Here is a 16,646-nt window from a genome sequence, read left to right on the forward strand (position 1 = left end):
TTAACAATCAGGTGTTTGGCCTCCCCTGTTTCTCCCCCATTCTGTTGTAGAAATATAACTCCAAATAGTACATCTTTCTGGGTTTGTTTCTAAATTAGTCCCCACACTTAATTATGAGGATGAGAAGACACCTCCTTCCTCTTTGTTATAGGCTAAGCTCTCAGTAATCCCAAACAAAAGAGCCAGTTCTGGAAGATATAGGATTTGCTCGCAGGATTATGGTCTCATAGATAATGTGGTGCAGTCAGCAGAAGCGAAGCTTTATTTTAATTCAAATAGGCAAGTAAACAAACCACTGCCTAGACTGCTAGTGACAGTGACTGGCCACCATGGCCACGCTGGCAGCTAAACTATGGAAAATCTATTATACCCTGTTCCCGTATGCTTAATTTAATGTGAGATACAAATTAAACACTCCACCGTGCCTATTAAAATGACAATACTTTTTTATATTCCAGTGTCTTAAAATAATTTCTGCTGACCTTTAGAAGAGTAGTTTTGATATAGGCGATCATCATCGGGAAGGGGCAGTTCCTAGAAAGCAAGCAAATTCAATTGCCATTCTTTTTTTTTTTTTTTAATTTATTTATTTGAGAGCGACAGACACAGAGAGAAAGACAGATAGAGGGAGAGATAGAGAATGGGCGCGCCAGGGCTTCCAGCCTCTGCAAACGAACTCCAGACGCGTGCGCCCCCTTGTGCATCTGGCTAACGTGGGACCTGGGGAACCGAGCCTCAAACCGGGGTCCTTAGGCTTCACAGGCAAGCGCTTAACCGCTAAGCCATCTCTCCAGCCCTCAATTGCCATTCTAAGAAAATGAAAAAATAAATGCTCATTGGCGTGCAGTTGGTAATAAGGTTAATTAGAAGTCATGTGTTCTGTCATTACCGTATTTCCCTCTGACCCTTTTGGCGTCTGAGGCTAGGGCGTTAAGACTAGTAACCCGTCAACCTGTGTGATTCTAAATTCACGAAAGTAGTATGACCTGGGTGAGTCCATGCTGTGGCTACCTCTGACCTAATGCCAGTTGAAATCTGCATTCTGAACATGGAACTTGGGAGCTGGAATGTTGCTCAGTGAGAAGAGTGCTTACCTAGCATGCACAAAACCCCGAATCCCGTCCCCAGCACCTCAGAAAATCGGGCATTGGTGGCACACGCCAGCGATGCACTTGGGAGATATTTACAAAGAGGACCAGAAGTTCATAGTCCTCCTTGACTACATAGATAACATGTGGCCAGCCTCGAATACAGGAGACCCTGTCTCAAGAAAAAAAAAAAAAAAAAGGCCAAGCATGGTGGTGCACGCCTTTAATCCCAGGACTAGAGAGGCAGAGGTAGGTGGTTCATTGTGGGTTTGAGGCCACCCTGAAACTGCATAGTGAATTCCAGGTCAGCCCGGGCTAGAGAGTGGGACCCTACCTCAAATGACAAAAAGAAAAGAAAAAGAAAAAAGAAAAGGAGGACAAAAATGAACTTAAACCCTCTGCCCAAGTTTGGTGTGGAAAAAGCACATAGGCTTTGATATCCTAATCTCCAGTCAATCTCTCCAAGACTAAAGAGCCTAAAATCTAGAATTAAGAGGCTGTCTGTGCAGGTGTGATGGTGTACACACCATAACCCCAGTACTTGGAGGCCCGAGGCAGCAGGAATACAAGTTTCAGGCCAGCCTGGCCTCCATAGTGAAGCCCTGCCTCAAAACAACACAAGAGGGAGGGCCGTCTCCCAGGGAAAGATAAAAATAAAGCAAGATCATATACTGCCCCAACCAATTTCCTCCCATATGCGGAACACTTGATGATGCTTGCTGGAGACAAGACCATCCATTTGAGAATTAGAGTCAGATGGGAAACCCAGATGTACTGCGCCCCGGCTGAGATGCCATCGACCTTCAACCTAGCTGGCTCTTCCTTTCTGAGGTTAGATAAAGTGGAAGCATAATAATTCTAGCTTTATAGGAATAATATGGGAAGTCAAGAAGAGAAACTGTTTGGTGGGGAATAGACACTAATTAAAGGCTTGTTCCTTTCTTGTTCGCCCTCAAGTAGACAGACTGTTGTTCTTCAGAGGTCATGGGAACATGAGTAGGCAGTATAGATGAGGAATGAGAATTCTCCCAGAATCAGTTTACCTGCATTAATAACTATTTTCTAGACAAATCCCAAAATGGCATGCTCGTTTTTCATCAAAATTTGCCACCCCTAAACTGGGTGTGGTGGTGCACACCTTTAATCCCAGCACTTGGGAGGCAGAGGTAGGAGGATCATCATAAATCCGAGGCCACCCTGAGACTACAGAGTGAATTCCAGGTCAGCCTGGGCCAGAGTGAGACCTTACCTCAAAGAAAGAGAGAGAGAGAGAGAGAGATGTGTTAGTGAAATCAAATATCCTGCAGCCTCTTCCCTCTCCACTGCCTTGATACTCAGATATACTGAATATATGGATAAATTAAGACACTAAAATAGGGCAGGAGTGATGGCTTAAAGGTTAAGGCACTTGCCTGCAAAGCCTAAGGATCCAGGTTTGGTTCCCCAGTACCTATATAAGCCAGATGTACAAGATGGTGCATACATCTGGAGTTCATTTGCAGGGGCTAGAGGCTCTGGTACACCCAGTCTCTCTATCTGCCTCTCTCTCTCTCTTTCTCTCTCTCTCTTTCTCTAAAATAAATAAAACATGTTTTTATTAGTTATGGACATATTCAATATGTAAAGAGCACACATTGGTACCATTATCTCTGCACCTTTTTCCAAAGGTACCCTCCTCGTTGGGGATGTCATCCACATGGGGATTGTGGGTCATGCATTGTGGGGTTAGCTATCAGTTATGGGGGAGAGACTATGGCTCTGCGCAAAACGTCCCAACTTGTGGCTCTAACAATCTTTATGCCCCCTCTTCTGCAAAATTCCCTGAACCGTGCTAGGAACATTTTAAGTCTACTTCAGTAATGGGCACTTAGAAGCCTCTGGATCTCTGGTTTGGTAGGTGTTGAGTGTCCCCAATGTCTGTCTCCTTCACCCTTGTGCTGATAACAGGTTCCCCAAAAAAGGAGCACTCTTGCTCATTTCTCTGACTCCTCTGTGGTTTCAGCTGGGGCCGGGGTGAAGTGCGGAGGGTCGTTTCTCTCCTCAGGTCCCACTCCCATTGAAAAAGGGAAGCAGATTCTCCAATGGAGAGTGAAGTCAGCACAGGTTAAATGGAATAACCATTATTAATTTAGGAGAGAATTTAAAGGGTATAGGCCTTCTTGTAGCCCAAGATTAGTGGGAGCTTGATAATGGAAAGCAAAATCACTTCCTGGATATGATTCTGACTTGTTTCCCAGTTCCAGATATGGTTTCCTTTCCACTGAGCAGATCTGTTAGCCGACTCACAAGCAGTTGGTTACCCACCATGGATGTGTGCCACTTTTGCACTTGTGTGAGCATCACGTCAGATTGTTTGTGTCTGAATAGCGTAGACCTTGAGTTGCCTTGACAGATGTTGGCCACTTTCCCTCAGTAGCTCATGTAGCACCTTCCAGCATTAGATGGGCTAACTGTCTAGGGACTGGCTGTCTTGCAGATTCCAGCCAGTTCTCTCCATGTTCCATAACTACAGCACATGGTGTCTTCAGCAGCAGGAATTCACCATTAACTACTCTGGTGGAAATAAAACATGTTTTAAAAGACACTAAAACAAGAAAGTGATTCAAGTATAAGACATCATTGACTGCCAATCATATTGATGGATAGCATGACTCAACATATTTTTCTTCATCTTTATTTATTTACTTAACAAAAAGAAAGAAGCAGAGACAGAGAGAGAGAGAAAGAAAAGGGGTGTGCCAGGGCCTCCAGCCAGTAACTGCAGACACATGCACCATCTTGTGCATCTGGTTTACATGGATCCTGGGGAATGGAACCCGGGTCCTTTGCCTTTGCAGGCAAGTGCCTTAACCACTAAGCCATCCCTTCAGCTGTTCATCTTTATTTTTAACTCTTTCATATTTTTTTAATTTTTTATTTATTTATTTTCACCTGTATGTGGGAGGGGGGAGGTCAGTATGCCATGGCCTTTTGCTGCTGCAAATGGACACCAGACTCTTGCACCATTTCTTGTTTCCTGCTTATGGAGGTGGATTAAGTGCTGGACATAGGTCAGCAGGCTTAGCAAGCAAGTGTTTTTAACTGCAGAGCCATCTCCCCAGCCCCTCCCCTTTCATATTTTATTATTTAGTTAACTTAGTTACCAGGGATTGAACCTAGAGTATTAAACATGCTGACAAGCTCTCTGCTACTGAGCTTTATCCCCACTTGTCTAGTTTTGTCTCTTGGTTTTGTTTGTTTGTGTGTTCGTTTTTGTTTTTGTTTTCCAAGGTAGAGTCTCACTCTAGCTCAGGCTAACCTGGAATTCACTCTGTAGTCTCAGGATGGCCTCGAACTCACTGTGATCCTCCAACCTCTGCCTCCCAAGTGCTGGGATTAAAGGTGGGTGCCACCATGCCTGGCTTTGTTTTGTCTCCCCCCTCCCCCCCCCCCCAGGTAGGGATTCACTCTAGTCCAGATTGACCTGGAATTCACTCTGTAGTCCCAGAATGGCCTCAAATTCACAGTGACCCTCCTCCCCCTGCCTCCAGAGTTTTGGGATTAATGGCGTGTGCCACCACGCCCATATATGTTGTCTTTTGAATCAGGGTCTTATCCCAGCCTAGGCTGGCCTGGAACTTAATATGTAGTCCAGGTTGGCTCAAACTCCTGGCCATTGTCCATCCTGACTCAGCCTTCCAGTGGTAGAGTTACAGGGACGAGCCACCACTCCAAGCTAAAGTTGTTGTTTACTACAAAATTACTACAAGGTGTACTTTTTTGTACAACTTTGAAATATATATATATATCAAGAAAATTTAAAGACTACTGTCAAACATTCCCCATGGCCTTTGTTGTTACCTGTAAACTCCCACTTAGTCCCCAAGCACACCTTCCCCCGGGGTCCCTGTTGTGTGAATCAGCAACAAAGGACGCCTCAGAGAGGGCCGGACCATTGAGCATTGGTGTGAAGGAAGACTGTGCTGGGTAGATGGAAGCCTCGCTCAGTCGTGAGCTGCCCACTGTGCTGACCTGAGCGTAGCCTTCCTCTGAGTGTCCTTTGCTGAAGGAAACTAGGGTTCTGACCTCCCTCCCTTGGTGACTGGGATCCAGCCCTCCCTGGAGCATCTGTGGACTGCAGTCCCCAAACCAGAGTGGCCACACTATGCACTCAGCAGAGTGAGCAGCTCCAAAAAGTCACTTGGACATTTGAGTCTGGAGTTAGGGAGATCGGAAACTGGCCATGGCACAGACTTTGCCAGCCTGGAGGTCCCATTTGGCCTCCCAACTAAGGTCTAATTTCCCTGAACCTCAGAAAGGAGTAGGAGGTGAGGAGGGGGGACTAAGGCTCAACTCCCAAGTTTGTTCTGGAATCTAGAGGATCTGGGAAGAGTTGGGGCCTCGGCACCCGCGCACGCGCGCGCGCCATCTGGGCGCCCGCCTAGCGTGGGGACCGCTCGTCTCTAACGCGCCTTCCCGGGTGGGTCGCGTCCGCCCGCGCCCCTCCCCAGCGTGCCGCAGGCCCGAGGGCGGCCCGATGGTTTTGTTCCCGGCCCAAGTGGGGAGATTTACATTTATAGCATGCTTGGGGCCAGCTAGTTACACGTCACCAGCCGGGGGCGTGATTAAAGGCTGGGGCAGCAGTGGTCCCCGCTGACCGCCGCGCCTCGGCCCCCACCCGCGGCAGGTGCAGCGTCCGTCCCGAGCCCGAACCCGAACCCGCAGGGTCGGCCTTGTTTTCCACGTGGAGAAGGTGGGAGGAGACCGGAGGGTGAATGATTGAGTCCTCCAGCGGAGGGAAGCTTTCACCGTGGAGGGTGGCCCAACGCAGGCCACGCTTACACCTCTCCTCTTTTGCACGTTCCTAGTGCAGATCCGGCCCCCCATCGCTGATTGACAGCCTGCACGGACCCCACTGTGGCCCTGGCTGATCTCCCCGCCGGTGATCAGCTCAAATCCAGTCTTTCAAAACCCTCTCTACCTCTTCCTCCCTCCCTCCTTCCCTTTCCCCGCTCCTTGCCTTCATTCTTTCTTCAACCTAAATGGTTCCGCCAAATGTCACTCACTCAGAGGCGTCCCGTTCTGAAGATAAAGGGTTGGAAACCCCACCCCCATTCTCCCCAAGAAGGCTGTGCTTGCAGACTTGGGGAGTTCGGTTTGGGGCCCAAAACACTTTTGTAAATGGATTTGCTGATTCCCTCAGGGGAAAAAAAAAAAAAAATCGTTCTATAACCGAGGATCCTTTAGGTGGCCTGGTATGCGTTTACTCCAAACAAAGAGGTACTGCCTGTCTGCCTGGGCCCCCCCCTCCTTCCCTCCAGGCCTCTCTCCTTCCCTCCCCCCCACCCGGTCCTACCTGTCCTGTCCTCCCTTACAGTTATAGATGGGAGGTTGCTGACTTCTCATCTACCAAGGTAGTTGGTCACGTGAGCTCCTCACCTGTCGTGACACCTCCTAGATCCATTAGGTACATGCTCGTCTTCTCCCATGTCCGGTGGACGCCTTTGTGTTCTGGCTTTTTAGACAACTTTTGATGATTTGCGGTAAACATACATCTCTTTCTCTTTCTCCCTTCCTCTCCCAACCCCCCCCCCCCACACACACACCCCTTCTGGATCGCTTGCAGAAGACAGAGGCCAACCGATTTTAAACTTCCTATGGTTGGGTGACAGATTCATTGGCTAAGATAGAGAGCATGCCTGACCACCAGTCACCATGGGCTTCCTTGGGGAGTCTGAGGGTCTTTCTTGCTCCCAGTCTTGGGTCCAGACCCAAGCCCTGCAGTGGCAAGAGGACATTATCTTGGAGTCTTATTGCAGTCCATTATAAAAAGAGGGTGATGGGCTAGAGGGATAGTTTGTCTGCAAAGCAAAAGGACCCAGGTTCAATTCTCCAGGACCCACATTGGCCAGATGCACAAGGGGGCGCAAGCATCTGCAATTCAGTTCGTTTACAGTGGCTGGACGCCATGGCACACACTCATTCTCCCCCCTCCCACCCTCTTTTTCTGTCAAATAAATAAAAATAAATTTTTTTTTTAAAAAAAGAGCCTGGCATGGTGGCACACGTCTTTAATCCCAACACTCGCGAGGCAGAGGTAGGAGGATTGCCATGAGTTCGAGGCCACCCTGAGACTACATAGTGAATTCCAGGTCAGCCTGGACTAGAGTGAAACCCTGCCTCGAAAAACCAAAAAGTAAATAAAGAAATAAGAGGAAGAGAAGCTTTGGTGCAGTTTGGAACATCCTATGCAAAACTTGACTGTCAAAACCAGCATGAGAGGCCAGGCGTGGCAGGGCATGCCTTTAATCCCAACACTTGGAGGGCCAAGATAGGAGGATCCCTGTGAGCGCAAGGCCTCCCTAAGACTACATACGGAATTCTAAGTCGGCCTGGGCTAGAGCTGGGGAAGAAAGAAAAACAGCATGAATTACTGGTTAAAAGGGTTTGAGTCCCCAACACCTATGTAAAACCAAATGTACAAAGTGACACATGAATCTGGAGTTCATCGGCATTGACGAGATCCTGGTGCCATATTTTCTATCTATCTTTCAAATAAATAAATTAAAAACAAAAAGAGCATGACAGGGGCTGGGAGGGATGGCTTAGTGGTAAAGGCACTTGCCTGCAAAGCCAAAGGACCCAGGTTTGATTCCCCAGGACCCACTAGGCCAGATGTACAAGGGGGTGCATGCATCTGGAGTTTGGTTGCCATGGCTGGAGGCCCTGGCACACCCATTCTCTTTCTCTCTCTCTCTCCCTCTTTTTCTGTCAAATAAGTAAAAAAAAATTTTTTTTAAGCATGACATGGCTAGAGACATGGCTCAGCAGTTAATGTGCTTGCCTGTAAAGCCAAACAACCCAGGTTCAATTCCTCAATACCCACATAAAGCCAGAGGCACAAATTAGCACATGAATCTGGAGTTCATTTTCTGGAGCACTAGAGGCCCTGGTGCACCCATCCATTCTCTCTCTCTCTCATCTCTCTGTCTGCTTACAAATAAACAAATAAAAAAAAAAAAAAAAAGCCAGGCGTGGTGGCACACACCTTTAATCCCAGCACTTGGGAGGCAGAAGAAGGAGGGTCACCATGAGTTCGAGGCCACCCTGAGACTACCTAGTGAATTCCAGTTCGGCCTGAGCTAGAGTGAGGCCCTACCTCGAAAAACCTAAATAAATAAATAAATAATAAACAGCAACAACAGGAAAAATAAAAGCCAGAGTGACAGGGGAGGTGGAAAGGGACCACTCAGGTAATAGCCATGGTTTAGCTTTTTATGAAAACTTTGGGAAATTCACTTCACATGCTCCTTGCCCATTTGCCCTTCACTTGGAGGCAACGCTTCAATTGCTTGTAGCATAATACTCCCCCCCTCCCACAGCGCCCAAGGAAATCCCCCTTCTCCTTGGCCTGTCCAAGTTCCACTCTTGACTCTTCCTTCCCTCTCATTTTCTTCTTCTTCCCCCCCCCCCCAGTTTTTCAAAGTAAGGTTTTACTCTAGCTCAGGCTGACCTATATATTCACTATATATAGTCTCAGAGTGGCCTCAAACTCACAGCAATCCTCAGACCTCTTCCTCCCAAGTGTTGGGATTAAAGGCGTGCACCACCACACCTGGCTTCAGTCTTCTTTTATGTTTAAGAAGTGCATAGCTTTTTTTAGTATATTACTTTTACTTATTTATTTGAGAGAGAAAGAGGCAGAGAGAGAGATAGAGAGAGAGAAATGGGTGCACCTGGGCCTCCAGCCACTGCAAATGAATTCTAGATGCACCACCTTGTGCATCTGTGGAATCAAACCGGGGTCCTTTGGCTTTGCAGGCAAACACCTTAACTGCTAAGCCATCTCCCCAGCCTGTGCATAGTTTTTGTTTTCTTTTTGCCTCAACTTTCATCCTTTTGTTCAAACTTATATTGGGCTGCTTACCTGGAAATATAAATTATTGAGAAGTAATACCTGAAACAGCTTAATTTTTCTATTTTGTTGTGGTTCTCCCCCCCCCTCTCTCTCTCTCTCTCAAGCTTCACATGAAAAGCTTTAACTGGTGCTGAATAATCTCCACCTCAACCTCAAATCTCTTGTCACATGATGAGTTGTAAACTAATAACATAATTGCTGTCCACCGAGAAAGTAGAAGTTGGTATCAGTTTTATTAAGGGATTTGTTTGAATGTTTAGCTTTCTTCTATTTTGAAGGTTTGTGGGAAGAAAAGGATTAATGATTTGGGCAGTGGTAGCAGGGCCAGAGTTAAGAGAACCCATTGACAACTTGTTCTCAAGATGAAAGGCATTTTTTTTCCAGTCTATTGTCTTGGCACAAATAACAACACAGCGACCAGAAGTCATGAAAGTGGATTACTATCACTCTGGGCTCAAGGAGGTCTGGAGAGCCCTAGCATGAATGCTTTTAGAAAGGTAGAGGGCCGGGCGTGGTGGCGCACACCTTTAATCCCAGCACTTCAGGAAGCAGAGGTGGAGGATCGCTGTGAGTTCAAGGCCACCCTGAGACTACATAGTGAATTCCAGGTCAGCCTGGGCTAGGGTGAAACCCTACCTCAAAAAAAAAAAAAAAAGGTAGACCCATCAGAAACTCACCCTTTCCCGTTGCCTCAGTGTTGAGGGCTAGTTCAAAGTTGATACCGACTTGTCTAGATGGTAGGGCTCCCCACATGAGGTAGCAGGGTGGGGTGATATCCAGCCCCCCCCCACACACACACCCCTCCAGCATTAGTGATAACTAACCCATCCAACCTAGCTAGGCATGAATTCCAGACAGCCAACTCTGGGTACTAGAGACTGACCTTGAACTTGCTCCACTCATCCCCGGCTCCTCAGGCCTAGGTTTTCCAGGACTGGAGACCTTAAGCAGAGAGGAATGTGGGCTGGGAGTGACGCAGGCTTACCCCTAAGGCAATGTGTGTTCAGGGGTGGGGTGCTGCAGAAACATGCAATACCTCCATGGTCGTGGTCGGGTGGAGCTCACTGGTGGTGATGGTCAACCAGGGAGCAGGGGAGAGTTTCCTTGAGTCTTTTGAGCCTTTGCTCCTCCCCCCCCCCCCTTACCCCATCACGACCAAAGGCAAGGGAAACCTCACTGCCTCTAAGACTGAAGTGAGCCTGGGGGACTGAGGATTCCATAGGGTTCCCCCACCACTGATGGAGTTGCAGATTTTGAAAGGCTCCTCCAAGAGACAGATGCTAGCGCTGATTAAGAATTGAGGGGGCCACCTGCAGCTGCACCAAAGAATCATCTATTGGACAAATATTTTAATAAAAAATATGAAGAGATTAGCCCGACCTTCCAAGGTCTTCTGCTTAAAAAAAAAAAAATCTTTATCAAACCCCTATTCTATGGCTTCAATAAACAGAACCCATTACCTCACGGTATCTTTTGTTGGCCCCATACAAGAGAGAACAAAATGGTTATTCAGGGGACCGCTTTGGGTTCTTATTGTGAGTAGCCTGCACAAAGAGGCGTGTTATTGTATTTAAAAGAACCATCTGTAGCAGAAACAATGGCATCAAATTATCTTTGAATACCCACTGAAAAAAACATAAAGCTTTTTTTTTTTTTATTCTTCTCTACGGTGGGGGACAGAGCAGTGTTAGGATAACTGACTTTTTTGTTGTTCTCTGGGTGCATTCTTTTCTCTCCCCCTCTCTCCCCCTCACCCTCTCTCTCTCTCTCTCTCTCTCCCTCTCCCTCTCTCTCTCTTTTAAAAAATCAGCCATTTGGGGTTTTAAGCCATAAACGATTTTTCTTGTTGCAGAGGCAAGGGTAGGCTCGGTCTTGGAGGAGGCTGGTGTGAGGCGAGGCGGGCGAGGCAGGAGGAAGGGCTGCTGGAGAGACTGGGAGAAGAAAAGCCGAAATGGATTCTCCGTGCCTTGGATGGAGGGCGAGGGGGGAAGCACGAGCTCCTTCAGCTGGTTCTGTCCGGTGAGAAGTAGTCAAGCTCGGGTTGACAAGAGGCTCTTGGAACCCTCACGTTCTTTGCTTTTTTACCTGCCAATCAAACTGCTACAAGACAACACCCTGATCCGGCATGGTCGCGTAAGTAGCTTGCAACCCAACTTTGACTTTCACTGCTAGCTCATTCTTCCCCACCCCCCCAACACACACACACACACACACACACACACACTCACTCACTCACACACTCACTTTCTTCCCCCTCTCATTCTGGTTCATTTTTGCTTTTTCTTTTCTTTTTTTCTCTTTCTCTCTCTTGCCCTTTCCTTCCTTCCTTCCTTCCTTCCTTCCTTCCTTCCTTCCTTCCTTCCTTCCTTCCTTCCTTCCTTCCTTCCTTCCTTCCTTCCTTCCTTCCTTTCTGTCCTTCCTTTAAGAGATCTGGAAATACACCCGGCGTGCCAGTCATTTACCACAAGCAGATTTAAGTGTGAAAGGTGTTAAATTTTGGAATTGAATGCTAATTCATACGTCTCTAACCAATGCAGAATTGCAATGGCATGACTTTATTCGCCTCGAACAATTTTGGAACTGAACGCAATCCGTTGCCTTGAGCGGGGAGGGGGATGTTTGTTTTCTATGAATATGAAGAAATCGATCCGCTAGTCCCCATAGACGAACCCGATATTGAAAAATTCGGGCTTCCATCTTAAAAAAAAAAAAAAAAAAAGTTCGACTCTGGTATCGCGCTCCTCCAAAGAACATGGTCCAGTGTGACTTGGGATGCAATGAGTGATTCATTCACAAGGTGTCGGTCATTCATTCGGGGCTTGCAGATCTTATTTGGGGGGAGGGAGGGGGTGACTGGGGAAGAGGGGGAGCATGCGGAAAGCCAGGCAGGAGACGTGGCGAGGGCTCGTTCTGGAGGAGGACTGGCGCAGGGGGGGAAGAGGGAGACGCGGGGGCGGGGGTGGGGGAGAGGGAGGAAGGATGGGCAGGAAAGATCACCTGAGCAGGAATTCCGGAGCCCGGCGGGGCTGGGGCCGGGAGCGCCCCTGCGGGGTGCTGGCGCGGGCGACGGCTGCTCTCTGGCGCCCTCTAACGGCACGTGGGACAATGTGCGGTGACCTTCGGCGAAGCCGGGCTCGCCAGCCGCCGGGGTCTTGGGGGTTGCTGCGCGGTTTGGTGGTTGTTTGTTTGTTGTGGGGTTGTTGTTGTTGTTGTTGCTGTTGTTTCGTGGGGGAGGGGGAGGATGTTGGTTTGGTCTGGTGAGAATAAAAATAAAAATAAAAACCAGAGACCACTCGTGGAGTTCCCTGCCCCCTGTTCATCCAGGAAACTTAGGCACCTGCCTCCTTGGACCATCCCCATCCTCCCCCCCCACCCCCCCCACCCCCCCGAGATCCGGACAGCGGACGAGAGCGAGGAGGGAAAGTTGATCTGTGCGGGGCGGCCCTGGCAAAGGAGCGAATGATGGTACAGGGGCTGTTGCTTCCCCTCGGGACGGGGTGCCCCGGGCTCCTCCAGGGGTGCAGGCGAGGTGCACCGAGGGGCCAGCGGGGAGAGACTGGCTCAGAAAACACAGTGAGACCCCGGCTCATCACCACACAATTTAGAGGCCCTTGGGGCTGGACAGGCAGTGGTCAGGGAAGGGGAGGTGGAGGCTTTCCTTCCCGCCTCCTTTTCCTTCTTTCTTTTCTTCTTCTCCTTCCTTTTTTTTTTTTTTTAAGAAAAAAAAATTTGGTAGATAAAGGTTAATCTTGGGCTGAATGATAGAGCTATGATTGACAAGAGAAAAAGTGTGGAGGGCAGGTCGCGCTGTCTTATTTACAGCCCACCGCTTGCTGTACCGTCTTTGTTAGGACTGGAAAGCTAATTTAGAGCTGATCCAAAGCACCACGGAGTTAAAGGACTGGTAATGACTGCTAATTTCATTGCAGCCTCATGCATCCCGCACGGCTGTAATTAAAGACACGCTATTTAAATACAGGTGAAGGGTGTTTTTTTTTTTAAGTTGGGGTGGGGGTGGGTGGATTACAATTTTATTTAGATTCCTTCTTATACTACTGTGCTATGTGGGTCCAACATCAGGGTTTTTTATTATGACTTGCAGTTGCTTCTTGTCATTTATACCTGCTTTTGCCCAATCGAAAGCGCGGGATGTGTCAGTCATATAAAAGACCTTGTTTAAAGAAAAGGGTGCAGCTGAGCAACAATTTAGGGGGGGGTGGGATTTAAATATTTGGGTCTCGTCCCCCTCCTCTCTTTGACATTAATAGGAGGGCCTTCGAAAATAGCTCAAGTATTTGAAACTTGGCGCAGGGTTCACAGGCCAAAAGGATTTTTGTCAGCTTTTTAAGTACTTCTAAAAAAAGATCGAGTGAACAGATAGGAAAAAAATATGTTTTAATTAAATAACCCCTCCCCACACACACAAGATAGATAGATAGATAGATAGATAGATAGATAGATAGATAGATAGATGCATATTGTCTCAAAAACCTTGTAATTCCCCCACCGATAGGGGAGTCTTTATGAGAGCATCAAAGGATAAAAAAGCTTCACATATTCGTAATTGTTAAAAAATTGATACCCCCCCCCGCACACACATACATGCACACACACACCCCAAAAAGAATTTAGCCTTTAATCTCTTTTCATCCGCCAAGACGAAAGCTCTGTGATCGACCCCGCGTCGGCGCTCACCATCCAGGGCTCAGATGAGACGCGGCGTCGCAGGTTCGCGCCCAGCGCCCCCTGTTGGACGCCGTGGGAGCTGCCAGCGCCTGTCCTGGAAATCGCTTGTTCTTGGAGGTTAAAGGGCTACCCTGAAAAAAAAAAAAAGAGAGAGAAAGAAAGAAAAGAAAAAGAAATAAATGAGGTGCAGAAACAAGTTTTTGTAGCCATAAAAGATAATAGAACCCTATATCAATAGCAAATCAGGTTTTAACTCAATAATTTTAATTTAACTCCTCCCCCTTACATCCAACCCACCCCCTACCACGGCTTGAATTATTTTTTTGGGGGGGGGACAGTTGGGGCTCTTTCTCTTTTTAAAGGTTCTGTGATGGTTACAACAGGTAGCAAGAGACAGGATGAGATATAAAGAATTTTTGTTCCGTAGCTGTCAGGAACTAAGACTACTTCTCCCGTTCATCCGTATTCCAGCCCCCCACCACCACCAAAAAAAAAAAAAATAAGCTCTGGAAGAGGATGCGTGCCCTCCAGGCTCCTGCAGCCGCGTCTCCAGTGACACAAAGCGTTCCTTTTCCCGAGTGTAATTAAAAGTCCAGTCTCTTCTTCGAGGGCTTCCCTTCGCCCCAATCTTATCTGTCTTGACCAAACTTTTCCCTTCCTGGAGCAAAGGGTTTGAATCCCAGATATTGTCTACAACACAGGTGTCTGGCATATTTCGCCTTTTATCTCAGGGTCGAATTTCAGAGAAGGTGTGCCTTGCGGTTAAAAAGTGTTAAATCTTTGAAATTTAGGATTTCATTGAACGAGAATCTGAGTTATACTACTGAAAGAAGGTGTGGGGGGGGGGTGGGGGGGGGGGAGAGCGATATTTTTATACTTCCCAAAGCTGTCTGCATAAGGAACAGTTGTCATTTTCATCGGTCAGCAAGGGAGGGCAAAAAGTAGTCTTGTGCTTATTTCGGGAAGATAGACTAAAAATGACACATGCTTTAGACTCAGAACAACCGGGGGGGAAATGTGCAGTTGTTTAAAAGTCAGACAGAAACTCATCGCGTGTACAATATACCGATTTCCGAGTTAAGGCGTGTGCTTCACAATTTTAACTTTTAACCTTAACTTTAGGGCGTGTTCGTCCGGCTAAGTTCGCCTAACTTATTTTTTTCCTAACAGAATGACTTTTCTGTGCAAGCCTCCTGTCGCCCTTATGTTTATTCCTTCTTGAATTAGTGGATCTGAGAATGTGTTTATTATTATTATTATTATTATTATTATTATTTAAAAGGGGGGTTGCTGCTCCCGTGTAATGAGATGTCTTCTCATCGGGTTCGAGAATCGGATCTAGGCTTAGGGAGGAAAGCTCTACCGGGCACTGGGCAGAAATGACCAGCTGGAGGGGGTCCCTTGTCAGGGCATCCGCGCGCCTTTCCGTGGGCGGGAAGAGATCCCACGCGGGCACTGGCTCGGGGGACCGGAGCGCACTCGAGGCAGCGGTGGCGGTGAGGTCAAAGCTGTCCCCCCACTTACGCCCGCCTTTGCAAAACCGGGGAGAATGATTCCGCGGCAGAATGCCGGGAGCTGTCAGGCCGTCCCATTTACTGTGTGTTTGGGATCAGACCAGGGCACAGGCGGGCGCACGGGGCTGCCTGCACCATGACCGTGGGCGGCAGTGCCACCAAAGCCAGAGCTGTCCAAGGCCCAGGGAGCAAGCACGAATCCTCGCTGCAACCAGGAGCACCGACCCAGTGGATGGCTCAGGCCCGATCGTGCCACCGTCTTCTCCCCCCCCCCCCCCCCCGCTCCCGGGCAACGGGTATGGCATATCTGTGGCCGCAGGTGGCCCGGCCCCTGCCCGGATCCCACGCCCCGGGGCGGCCCGTAGGGAAGCGGCCCCTCCACTTTGAGCGCTGGGGAGGGAGGGGGGGGGGGACTGCAAGGACCGGGAAGGGTGCTGACTCTCAGAAGCAGGTCGTGCCGCAGCGCCTGGCCACCTGGCCGCGGTTCTCCCCGGCCGCCCCGCACCCTGGAGGGGCGTGGCAGCTCTGCGGGCCTCGGGTCCCCGCGTCCTGGCGGGAGAGCCCCGCGCGAGTTGGCCGGTCGCCCAGCTTTGAGTCTTGCTGGATTCGGTGGGCCATGCCACCCGGTGGGCCAACTTAGCTTAGCCCCACTGAGCCCATGCCAAGTCCTCAACCCTTTCTTCCTCTTCTCCCCCACCCCACCCCCCACGCCTCACGCCTTGCCTGGAGAGCCAGGAAGAGAACACTGCGCAGCGCTATACGGGTTTTGTGAGCTATCTGGAGATGGAGAGGATTAAATACATATATATTTGGCCCATTAATAAGAACACATCTCGAGGATTCCCCCCCCCTCCCGGTTTATTAAGTTGACTCTTCTACTTTATTTTTTTTTAAACACCCAAAGAACCTGGGGTTCTGGGACTACAACCCTGAGCCGAACAGCCAAGGAGAAAGCCAGGCGCCTCCAAGGAGCCGAGCTGCACACGTATACACATCTCTCCAGCACTCAGGCTGCGTAGTTTCTGATCCAGGGCCCAGCAGCGACGTGGGCTGCTGAAGGGTGTTGAAACCACAAGTACAACTTGACACCATTGAGCCCACGGTGCCTGTCAATAATCTGTGAATTAGGTGTAGGGATTGTCACTGTAGATCATAACAGTTTCTGAAGGACTCATTACAGCCTATCGTGTCAATGATCTTCCAAATTAAGAAGGGGGGGTGGTGAGAGGGAGAAGGAGTGGGGGCCGCCAACAAAAAGCAAAGAAGGGTGGGAGGGGAGATAAGAGTCAGTGCCCCAGCTCCCAAGGAGCCTTTAAAGATGATCAGGCCAGAGACGTGAGGATTCCGCTGGGATGGAATTGGAAGCCCATATCCATCTGAACAGGGGACCCGGGGTTGGGGCTTCTGGAGCTGGCTGAAGTGGGCCTTGGGGAGAGGTGACTTCTCAGACATTGCTTTGGA

The 16,646-nt window shown here is 48.8% G+C and overlaps 1 protein-coding gene across 8 annotated transcripts in view; it reads left to right on the plus strand.

The window, feature by feature from the left end:
- Positions 1–16,646, plus strand: part of Sox2 (SRY-box transcription factor 2) — a 709,100-nt gene that overhangs the window by 647,601 nt on the left and 44,853 nt on the right. For 6 of the 8 annotated variants that reach the window (XR_006639563.1, XR_006639564.1, XR_006639562.1 and 3 more), the window contains one exon: positions 10,838–11,118. The exons of the other annotated variants lie outside the window; for them this stretch is intronic. The gene's annotated coding sequence lies outside the window, so the exon portion shown is untranslated. The remainder of the gene's footprint in view (positions 1–10,837; positions 11,119–16,646) is intronic. 8 annotated transcript variants of the gene reach the window in all.

Source organism: Jaculus jaculus, chromosome 11 (assembly GCF_020740685.1).
Source record: "Jaculus jaculus isolate mJacJac1 chromosome 11, mJacJac1.mat.Y.cur, whole genome shotgun sequence".
Classification (NCBI taxonomy): domain Eukaryota; kingdom Metazoa; phylum Chordata; class Mammalia; order Rodentia; family Dipodidae; genus Jaculus; species Jaculus jaculus.